Source organism: Pan troglodytes, chromosome 8 (assembly GCF_028858775.2).
Source record: "Pan troglodytes isolate AG18354 chromosome 8, NHGRI_mPanTro3-v2.0_pri, whole genome shotgun sequence".
In the NCBI taxonomy this organism is placed as follows: domain Eukaryota; kingdom Metazoa; phylum Chordata; class Mammalia; order Primates; family Hominidae; genus Pan; species Pan troglodytes.
In genome coordinates, this window is record NC_072406.2 from 83,607,125 (window position 1) to 83,617,500 (window position 10,376).

The 10,376-nt window shown below is 55.9% G+C and overlaps 1 protein-coding gene across 2 annotated transcripts in view; it reads left to right on the forward strand.

Annotated features, from left to right (window-relative positions):
* The first annotated feature begins 6,830 nt into the window (after positions 1-6,830).
* The window catches only part of CDH23 (cadherin related 23), a 419,047-nt gene continuing 415,501 nt past the window's right edge, over positions 6,831-10,376 (forward strand). For both annotated transcript variants that reach the window (XM_054659691.2, XM_054659692.2), the window contains exon 1: positions 6,831-7,210. The gene's annotated coding sequence lies outside the window, so the exon portion shown is untranslated. The remainder of the gene's footprint in view (positions 7,211-10,376) is intronic.

Consider the following 10,376-nt stretch of genomic DNA (forward strand, 5'->3'; position numbering starts at 1 on the left):
TGGAATTGCCCACTGAGGGGTGGTGGCTGACAAGGTGCCAGCTGCCCCAGAGAGAGGCAGAGGGCCCTGGACGGAGAGTGCCTTGGAGAGGCAGAGCGGGGGCCGAGGCAGAGCTGGGGCTCATGCCCACTTCCTACCAGTGCCCAGGGCACTTGGTGCCAGTCTTTGCCACCAAGTGCCATTCTGCACCAATGCATAATTCATGCCCCCATGTGCCAATCTGTGCCAGCTTTAATTAGCTTCTAACTTTTTGTCATTCATTTTGCTCTGAACACCTTATAAATAAATGATGGGCGAGGGGAGTGGCGAGCAGGGCAGGAATGTGAGGGAAGGACCGTCTTTTCTTCGGCCACAAAAGGGAGGGGTGAGCTTCCAAGGCTGGGCCCAGGGAACCTCATGCCCCCGGGGCTTTCCTGGGGGCCTCCACGCTGCAGAGGGGTGGCCTCGGCCCACATTGTCAGCCTTCCAGCCTGCTCCTCCACAAGCCAAGCCGGGCCGCCACAGCTGTGCCAGGCTCCGAGGGCTCACAAACTAAACTCGGGAGCACACATGTCTGGTTTATGGTGGCAGGCGCTGCCCCGGGAGAGGGCGCATAGGCTGGGGACGATGACGGCAGGAAGCAACAAACAGCTCTTTATCAGCTGTGGGGTGGGGGCATGAAAGGGGGAGCAGGAAGGGATGGGGAAGCTGCTATGGAGGAGCCCACAGGAGAGGCGTTTGTGTGCTTTAAAAATAATCATCGACCCTCATGGGGAGGAAAGACTCGTCTGTGAGGGCTGCCCTGTTTTTACAGTTTGTAAAGCACTTTAATGTGTGTTTTTCTCTTTTGATCTGAATGGCAGCCTTGAGAGGTGTTTCAGCACCTGGGAGTTATCATGCCCATTTATAGTTGAGGAACCTGATGCTTGGACCAGTAGGCTAAGACCCATGTGAACCGCAGCCTGGTGGAGCGAGCTTTGTGTTGCACCACCCTGCCTCTCTTGCATTCCCCAGGGGCAAGGCAGCAGGGGCAGAAAGCACCCCTGTGGAGGCTGGAAAGCCAAGGTGGAATGGAGTCCAATTCCAGGTGGTTCCAGGGTTTGGCATGTTAAAACAACAGATTTGGATTCCCTCTCTTCTTTGCATCCTCATTCTCTGAGAGTGCCAGGAAGCCAGCTGGTTATTTGGTGTGTGGGGATGCAAAGACATTGAAGGGGAGGTGCCCCTTCCTCCAAGATGTCAGCCCAGGTCACCCTGGGACAATGCACTGTCCCCTCTTCCTCCTGCAGCTGGTCATGCTTTCTACTGTGTATGTGCACCTCCAAGCCTAGCTCCTCCACCTCCAGCATTGCTTGCTGAAAAAAACCTGGGCTCCTCGTGGGGCCCCCAGCCCTTCATGGTCTAGCCCTTGCTGCCTCTGCACAGCACACTCCTTGCTTGGTCCAGCCCTATTGCCACACTACTTGAAGTCTGTAAACTGTGTGCTGCCCCTGTGACCTTGCACACACAGTCCCTGCTTCCTCAGATGTCCTTGCTGGTCTTACCTTGCCATGTACCCTTGTCTTTCAAGGCTCTATTTAAGTGGTCTCTCCAGTTTGGGGTCTTCCCTAATCTCCTTGGTTAGAGTGGATTGCACCCTGCTTGGGGTCCCCTCTGTCAATGCTGAATCTAGTCCCAGCCTGAAGGATGGCATCATCCTACTGCTTCCCAACTGTTTCTGTCTCTATCTCTCCAACTGGACTGTAGCTTCTCTGAGGACCAAAATGATGTCATTTGCTCTTTGTGTCCTCGGCACCCAGCCCACAGGCTGGCACACTGTGGGCCCTTCAGGAACATGTGTTAGGTAAATGAACAAACACACAGTCCCTGCCTTCGAGAATCTTAAAATCAAGTGTGCTGTGGACTAAACATGATCTTGAAGCCGCTGTACAGATGTGGCCGCTTCTGGAGATCCCTGGGCAAGATGCCCTGGATATGGAAGGAACTGTATATCACTTTTTTTTCTTTCTTTCTCTTTTCTTTTTAATTTTGGGAAAGGGGAGGTAGCATTTCTCTAACAATGCTGACTCTACGCTGCTCTACACTCCCTACTACAATCACCAGAGGAATCATCAGATGGTCTGTACCAGGCAGGGTTCTCATGGTCGCTAGCAACAGAAATGAACTCTGGCTACCTGATGCAAAAATTGAACTCACTAGTTAGTTAACAGGGGCAGATTCAACCAGAAGACTGGAGGACAGGCCCAGACAACAAATAGGAACAAAAGGAGGCTAGTGGCTAAGGATGCAGCTGAAAATACAACCCAGGTCAGGCTTCAGGAGTCCTGGAGTCAGGGCTAGGTGCTTTGCATAGCTTCAAAATGATTCTTGACTGTTTACAAACGTTACGGTCCTTCTCAAGGTTCAAAGTTGAGAGTGGAGCTTCTGACTGGCTTGCCTAGTCATGCACTGTGCCCTGCAGGCAGAAGGCAGGACAAATGAGGACCTCCCTTTTTAGCTTTTGCAATTAAAGCAGGGCCTGGTCTTACCCCTTACTTCATACAGTGGGGGTCCCCCAGTAGGAGTGGGGTTTGGATGATGCTGGGTCCTGGGAAGTTGGCATCTCTGTGGCTCTTCGTGGCTGTCCAAGCGCTTTCATATCCACCCCAGGAGGGAGGCTGGGCAGGCACCATTCTCTCATTTTCAGAAATGGAAACAAGGCACAGAGTGGTTCAGCGACTTGTCCAGGACCACATAAGGTGGCAAGGGGTGCTTCTTTATCACACTGGTGTACTTTCCTTGATGCCCCAGGGGCTTGGAGAGGAGGCAAATGTTTCCTGAGGGAAGGGCTCTAGGGAGAACTTCAAGAGCTGTTGTTGAAACAGCCCTGATACGGTTTCAGGAATGGAAATCCCAGAAAGACAGAAAGGTGAAAACTTAGGTGATTCATCTCCTGGAATGAAGAGATTAGAATTTCTGAGATGCTGGTTCAGAGGATAGAGGCTGGGTTCTTCCCCCCAGCTCTGAGCCTCCTGCAAACGCCATCTCCTGCCTTTGGCTGGTTCATGTGCAGAAGAGCAAGACTGCTGTTCACCTCCGGGATCCAGTAGCTCCCATGGCTGCCTGGGGAGAGTCCCTGTGCATGCCTCCAGGCTTCCGCACATGCTGCTCCTCCACCTGGAGCGCCCTTCTGCTTCTGCTGCCTGTGACCTCCTGGTCAATCTCGGCTCACTGCAGCCAGCTCTGATGTCCCCTTGTCCAGGCAGCCTTTCTGGACTCAAGATTTCATGACAATGAATCACCCCACTCTCCTTTGGGCCATTTGTCCACTTTGCCACACTTACCTTTCTAGGTTGTAACTGATTCATCTGCCCCTCTCTCCCACTGGGAGTGCCTTGAAGACAGGATGGATGTCACTCACATCTGTGTCCCCGGTGTGCAGTGCTGGCCTGTTCCCCTCAGGGCCATTCTCTCCTCCCCTCTGTGGTGCTGCTCTGCATCACAGCAGGCTGACCCCGCAAACTCCCAGGTCCGCTGTCTTCAGGTGGGAGACGAGAGGGCTGGGGAAAGAAGCCGGGATGTGTCTTCACAATCCACCGTCTCTGGCAGTAGCTGTGTTTCTGTGACTCGAGCCCACACCACACAGGCCCACTGTGGTCTCACCTTCCACCGTGTGCCCTGATCCTGGTCACTCTGCTTCCTCCCTTATCCCTCCAGTCTAGGGGTGGCACACTTTCTGCTGTTGCTGCACTCTGGGTCGCCTCGCCATCCAGTTAGAATTCTCAGCTCTTCCATTCCTTGTCTGTTACACACTCACGGTGGTTCTGTGGGCTGGCTGCATCCCAAATGACACCCCAGTTCCCAGCACGGTGCTTGGCGCAGTGTGTAACAGAAGGCTTGAGGGGTGGAGAACCTTGAAGAACACCTCTTCTCATGCTTTCATTTTACGAATGGGGAACACAAGGCCAAGAGAGGTCCAGTGTCCAGCCCGCTACCATCCAGCTAGAGGGTGATCTAGAACTCAGATCCCGCTCTCCGAACTCCTGGCTCCATCACCCTGTGTAAAAGCATAACCACCTAAGACATGTAGGACCATGACTCCAGTTCATTTGTCCAAGAGCCTACTTGGCATCTCTGTTCTGTGACTGCACAGGCCTCTCACACAACATGTCCCAAGGGAGCTCTTGCTCAGGTCTCCATAGTGGCCTCCTCAGAGGGCCCCATCACAGGAAACAGCATGCTGTCCATCTACCACCACAAGCCAGAAACCCAGAAGTCTCCTTGACCCTTTGCTCTATCTCACGTATAACCACTCCTTGTCCTCCTGGCCCTGTAGATTTTTACCTCCTGAAAGTCACTTCTCTCCACTTCTACCCACCCCCTCATTCCAGGCCTCTGTCACCAATCACCTAGACACTGCAGCAGCCTGAGGACATGTAAGCTTCACCAGGGCAAGGATTTGTTTGGCGCAAGCATGCGTGTCTGTGTGCATGTGTGTGTGCCTGTGTGTGTGTGCTTGTGTGTGTGTGTGCTTGTGTGTGTGTGTGTGTGTTGTTCATTGACATATCCAAAGTGTCTAAGTTCACAGGGGTTAACTAACGTTTTCTGTGAAGGGCCAGGCTGTAAATATTTTTTGTTTTTGCAGGCCATGCGGTCCCTCTTGAAATTCCTTATGTCTGTAGTTGTAGTGTGAAAGGAGACACAACTGAACAGGCCATGTCTGTGTGCCACTAAAACTTTCTTTACAAAAACATGTGATGAGGCAGATTTGACCTCTGGGTAGTGGTGTGCTCACCCCTGGTCTAGAAAATTTCTTGGCACATAGTATTTGACAAATAAATACTTTTAATTGAAGCAGTCTCTTCTCATCAACTGTTGCCTCCCAATCAATTCTCTCTCTTATTTTTTTTTTTAGATAGAGTCTTAGTGATCCTACTGCCTCAGCCTCCCAAAATGCTGCCATTATAGGCGTCAGCCACCATGCCCGGCCTCTGAAGCTTTCAGTCTTAGGATAAAGATCAACTCCTGATTAAGGCCAACACACCTGCACAGTCTGGCCCCCACTCCATTGTGGCTTTACAGTCACTGCCAAGGACTAGAGGGACCATTCAGTTACTCAGATCAGAGAGGGGGTGCTTAAAGCCAATAGATGGTGCAGGCTCACTCACCCTCCCAAGCTTCCCAGGAGCGTTTCCTCGTACGCTGGAGGCACGGAGCTCTCCCCACCCTTTCTGGACTTCCTGACATATGCCAGCTCCTTCCCAACTTTGCACAAGTTGATTGCGACTGCGGTCACCAAACCATTGTTCCTGGCCCAGCCGTTGCCTGTAGTGGGCACCTGGGGCCTTTGCACATGCTGTTTCTCCTGCCTAAAACTCCACTCTCTCTCCCTTGCTCATCCTTCAGCTCAGTCACCTCCTCCAGGAGGTCTTCCCTGATCCCCTAGGCCAGGCGCCATTAAAGCACTCTTCTTCCTAGCACTGATTCTGGCTGTAATTTTACCTGCTTATGTGTTTCATTGATGAATGTCTGGTTCCCCTACTAGAGAAGCTTCATGGGGCACAAAGACCAAGCCTGTTTTGTTCTCCATCCTATTCCTAGAAACTATTTCAGTTAGCTAGCACATAGCAGTGACTGTGAATGAATGAATGAATAATGAATGAGCTAATGGTAAGGAACTGGAGCTTTGGAACCAGATAGATTCTGGGTTCAATACCCGACTCCACCACAGGGGCAAGTCCCCAACCTCCTACAGCCTGTTTCTCACTGTAAAACTGGGATAATGGCAGGGCCCACTAGAAAGACTTTATTGAAGATAGAATGAGTTGAGGCCCAGAAAGTCTCAGCCCACAGCCTGGCTCCAGGCAGGTACTGTCAATGTACTGACTGGAACAGTGACAGCTCAGAAATCCTGTCATGTGAGAAATAGTTTTAAAAAATCAGAATGTTTAGCCCTGGGGAAGTAAAGATCAAAGGTAGGGGATAAACCTCTTCCATTACCTGCATATGGACGCTTCCTTGATCCAGCTGTCTCAGAAAGCCATAAAGTCTCTGTCCCTATAGGTGTGCAAAAAGGAGCCGGGAGACCATGACTCGGGCACTGCAGACGGAGCTCCCGCAGGGGTGAGGACGCCTAAGTGACCTCACGGGTCTCCTCCAACCCGGGGTCCTCCATTTCTAAGCACTTGGAGGCCTCTTGAGCTCTAGTGGGGGAGGAGGCGCAGATGGGAGCGCACGAGTCGGGTGGGCAAAGGCAGCTGGTTGGAGAGAGGCGTAGGCCAAGGGGCCCCAAGGACTAGAGGGACTGCTCAGCGACTCTGGGAGCAGAGAGGGGGCGCTTAAAGCCAACAGATGGCGCGGGCTCACCTAGGCCGAGCGCCCGCTCGCCCGCCCGGGCTTCCCGGGAGCGTTACCTTGCTCTGCCTGAGGCGCGGGGCGGACGCGACGCTGGGGGCCCCCATCCCCCTGCGCGCCCCTCTGCGGGACGGCTGGCGGCCTGGCGGGGCACTGCTCTGTCTCGCACCTGGGGCCTCTTCCGCGGGCTTCCTCCCTGCCCCTTTGGGGGATTCGTGGAGTTGCCACAGCAGCCGGTGCCATGACATCGGCAGAGGGCAGCTTCGCCAGCACTGAAATATTCATGCCCTGAGCGCCCGGCGGGGCTCGGCGCCGCTCCCGGGGGTCTGGGCGGGGCCAGGCGGGAGCTCGGGGGTCCTGGCGGCCTGAGGGTTGGGGGAGCGCCGAGCGCGGGAGGGCGGGCGGGCGGGGGCCGGGCGAGGCGGGAGGTGAGGGAGGGAGCTGCGGGAGGCGGGGTCTGGACGGCGGGGGCCGAGGGGGGCGGGGGCCGAGCGGGGCGGGGGAAGCAAGGGAAAGTTGATCGCGGACTTGAGCGGCGGCGGCGGCTCGGGAGAGAGGGACGCGGGCTGCAGGCGCGATGCTTGGCCAGAGGACGCGTCCGACGGCGGCCGGACGCTGAGGCGGTCGGGGCTAGGCAGCCCGGCCCGGGCATGGAGCACGGGGTGGCAGAGCCTCTGGACGTTTGGGGCGCGCCCAGTCCGAGCCCCCGGCGCGCCTGAAGTTGCGAGCGGCGAGCGGCCCGCGGAGACCCAGGAGCTGCCGGCACGCCGCGGATGAGCCTTCGCGCCGGCGGGAAGACGCGGCGGTGGCCAGGGCCAGAGCAGGCGGCCCGCGGGGGCCTATCCGGCGGAGAGCAGAGCCCGAGGCGAGGCGCGGCGCCGCTGCACACACGCACACGGTACCCGGAGCCACGCACCGCCTCTTCCCTCCTCGCTTCCCTCTCCTTCCCCTCGCCGTTCACCCGCCGCGCGGCGGGAAAGTTGGTGGTGACCGCGGCTGCCGAACCACTTGTTCCCAGCGCGGCCATCGCCCGTGGCGGGCGCTCGCGGCATCCTTCGGTCCCAGGCCCCTGGCCCTAGCCCCGCGCCCCGCTCCGAGCTCCCCGACGCGCGGCAACTTTGATTCCTGGGAACTCGGAATTCCATTCGCGTTGGCCTTGGGAGGACAGGCATCCCATCCCCCATCCCCGGTCCTGGGACCGCGAACATTTGGGGGCTTTGCTCTCGGCGCTACGGAGAGGGTCCAGGTCTGGGGTGGAGAGATTTTCGAGAGTGGAGCGCGTTGGGATCCAATCCCCTCCCCTTCTGAGCCCTGGGTCCCCATCTGGACAGTGGGGATGGGGTGGGGCGCACCCCTACTGCGGGCTGGGCAGAGGCGCTGAGGGGAACTAAAGGCACGTAGTTCTCCCCTCCCCTCATCAGGTCCCTGTGCCCGCGGGAGACCCCAGGGGACTTACACATCCTCCCAAATTCGGTCCAGCTATGGGAAGACGCGCCCCTCGAGGAGCCGGGAGCCTTTTGCGGCTCTCGCTTCGCCTTCCTGGCCCTGGAACTGGTCCGCTACGAGCGGTGCTGGCTGCCCCCAGAAGCTGGCACCCGGGAGCACTGCCCCTCATCTCCACCGTAGGTCAGCCCAGGACTCGAGCAGAGCCCGCGTGTTCCAAGGCAGTGGCGGCGCCAGCCGGCGGGCACTCTGCCTGGCTTTCTCGGAGCGGGCACCTAGAGAGGCTGCCTCCGTGCTGTGAGCGGAGATCCGATGCCAGCCGCCGCCCCACTGCGACCCCAGCCCCAGCCCTAGTGCTGTCAGCGGTCCACTGGGAGGAAATTAGCCTTTCCTCGGTAGTAATACTCCCCCATCCTCCCTAGTAATTCAGAAAGCAGAGCCTTCTTTTTCTACGTCCTTTGCCCTCTCAGACCAGAGCTGGCATTGACATTGACCTCGCCTTCCAGCCCCTTGGGAAGTGCCCCAACCCTAATTTGGATTTTGAAATAAGCTAGAGAGACACAGGAGAGAGAGAGAGAGAGTGTGTGTGTGTGTGTGTGCGTGTGTGTGTGTTGGGTGGAGTCAGACCCTCACACAGGGAAGAATTAGGTTGTGGGGTGTGGGGTGGGGCGGGCTTTAAGAACCTAGTTGGGGCCAGTTGCATGGTGATGATGAGTCAGCCCACGATGGGGAGAGCTGGCTTGGAGTTAGTGCTTGGTTCGTGGTGCAGGGGTAGGCGCACTGCGGTCAGCACCTACAGGGGTGGGGGCACTAGATGTTACTCTGCCAAGGAGGAGCTGGGAAGGGGCCCCTTGCCTGGGGGAATAGCAAGGCTTGGTTCTGGCTGCCAGGGCTGGGGAGGGCAGGAAGGCAGAGTGTCTCGTGGTAGAGGGTGGGTGTCCCCCGTGAGCTGGGAAGGTGGCACACAGAAGCGACTGGTGTGAACCAGGAAGCTCTGCCTCGAGTGCTGGAGGACAGCAGTGAGGGGTGGGAGGCCCAGAGCTAGCATCCTGGCCCCGTCTGTGCTGGGCCCCCATATACTTCTCGGACTTGGCCTTCCTCACCTCTAAACAGCTGGGCTCCTCACATCTGCTTACCAAAGGGCTTGATTTGAGGGTTGTGACAGCAGATGGTCCTGGTTGCCTCTGGAATAGCTCCCCCACCCAACAAGCTACCTTACCTGCAGTTTCACCATTTGAGGTTCATTTATTTGAGCCAAGTATTTTAAAGCACACCTTCCTGAAGTGCTCATTTAAAATGCACATTCTTCTGGGAGGTGAAGGTGTAGCGGAACCTTGCTCCTCAGAGTGTGGCCTGTGGACATGCAGCATCGGCATCACCTGGGGACTTGTTAGAAATGCAGACTCTTGGGCCCCACCCCAGACCTTCTGAATCAGAATCTGCATTTGGTAAGATCCTTGGGTGACTCATGTGCTCAGTAAAGTTTGAGCTGTGGTCCACAGTGCCTTCTCTAAGAGGCATTGCATAGTTCCTTGGTGCAGAGTGTTGTATAGGGCAGTGGATAAGAACACAGAGATGAGAATGAGATTGAAACTCCTCTCTCTGGCCAGTTTTGCTAGGCTTGGATTAATAGTCCACCACTGGCTCCTTCGGGTTGTACCATGCTAATGCCACAAGAGTGTTTGTGTTTTAGGGTCTTTTAAATAGATTAGAATAACATCTCAGCTTTGTGTGCAGTCAAAACTGTACATGGAACTGGGTGCAGTGGTGAACTCCTATAGTCCCAGCTACTGGGGAGGCTGAGGCAACAGGATTGCTAGAGCCCAGGAGTTCAAGGCTGTAGTGTGCTAGGACCGTGCTTGTGAATAGCCACTGTACTCCAGGCTGGGCAATATAATGAGACCCTGTCTCTAAAAAAAAAAACCAACAAAAACCCCTGCACATGGGCCAGAAAGAGGTGAGTGGAGGGGGCAGGGTTTCCGGAAGCTGGGTGTACACACTCTGCCTCTAGGACGCCTGAGACGGAGACTAGATGCTGTCCCTCAAGCAGAAGGAATTGAGCAACTACTCTCCACCTCATCTGCCCCTCCCAGATGGGTGGATCAGCCAATTAATAACACCTCTCAGCGGCCCTAGGACTTATGCAGAGGGGAGGAGCATGAGAGCCAATTTGGAACAGCCTCCAGAGGGGAAGATACTGACCAAGCTCTCCCCTGACCCCAACCTGGACTGGACATCCCACTTCTACTGCCCTACGGTGGTTCGAGGCCTCTAGCTTCAAGATACAGGGATGATGCCGAGGCATGGTGGCAAGTTATACCCCTGGTCCTCTGGATGATGACCCTGAAGCCATCAAGGCTGGCCTGAGAGTAGGAGATTTGAAACACTGCTGGAGAGATTTGGATCAGAGGCCTGGTGTAGCCGATGGTGTCACAGGTGAAAGGTCATCGCATGGCTCAGGCATCCCACCCTGCCCAAAGAGGCTGTCCTTCCCCTAAGCTAGCCTCTTTGCCAGAGAGAGGGCAGCTCTACCAGGGGACAAGGTGATGAGGAGGAACTATGGGAGACACAGTCATGGGCCTTACAAAGAGCGAGCTAATGTGAAGACATTCAGACATCGA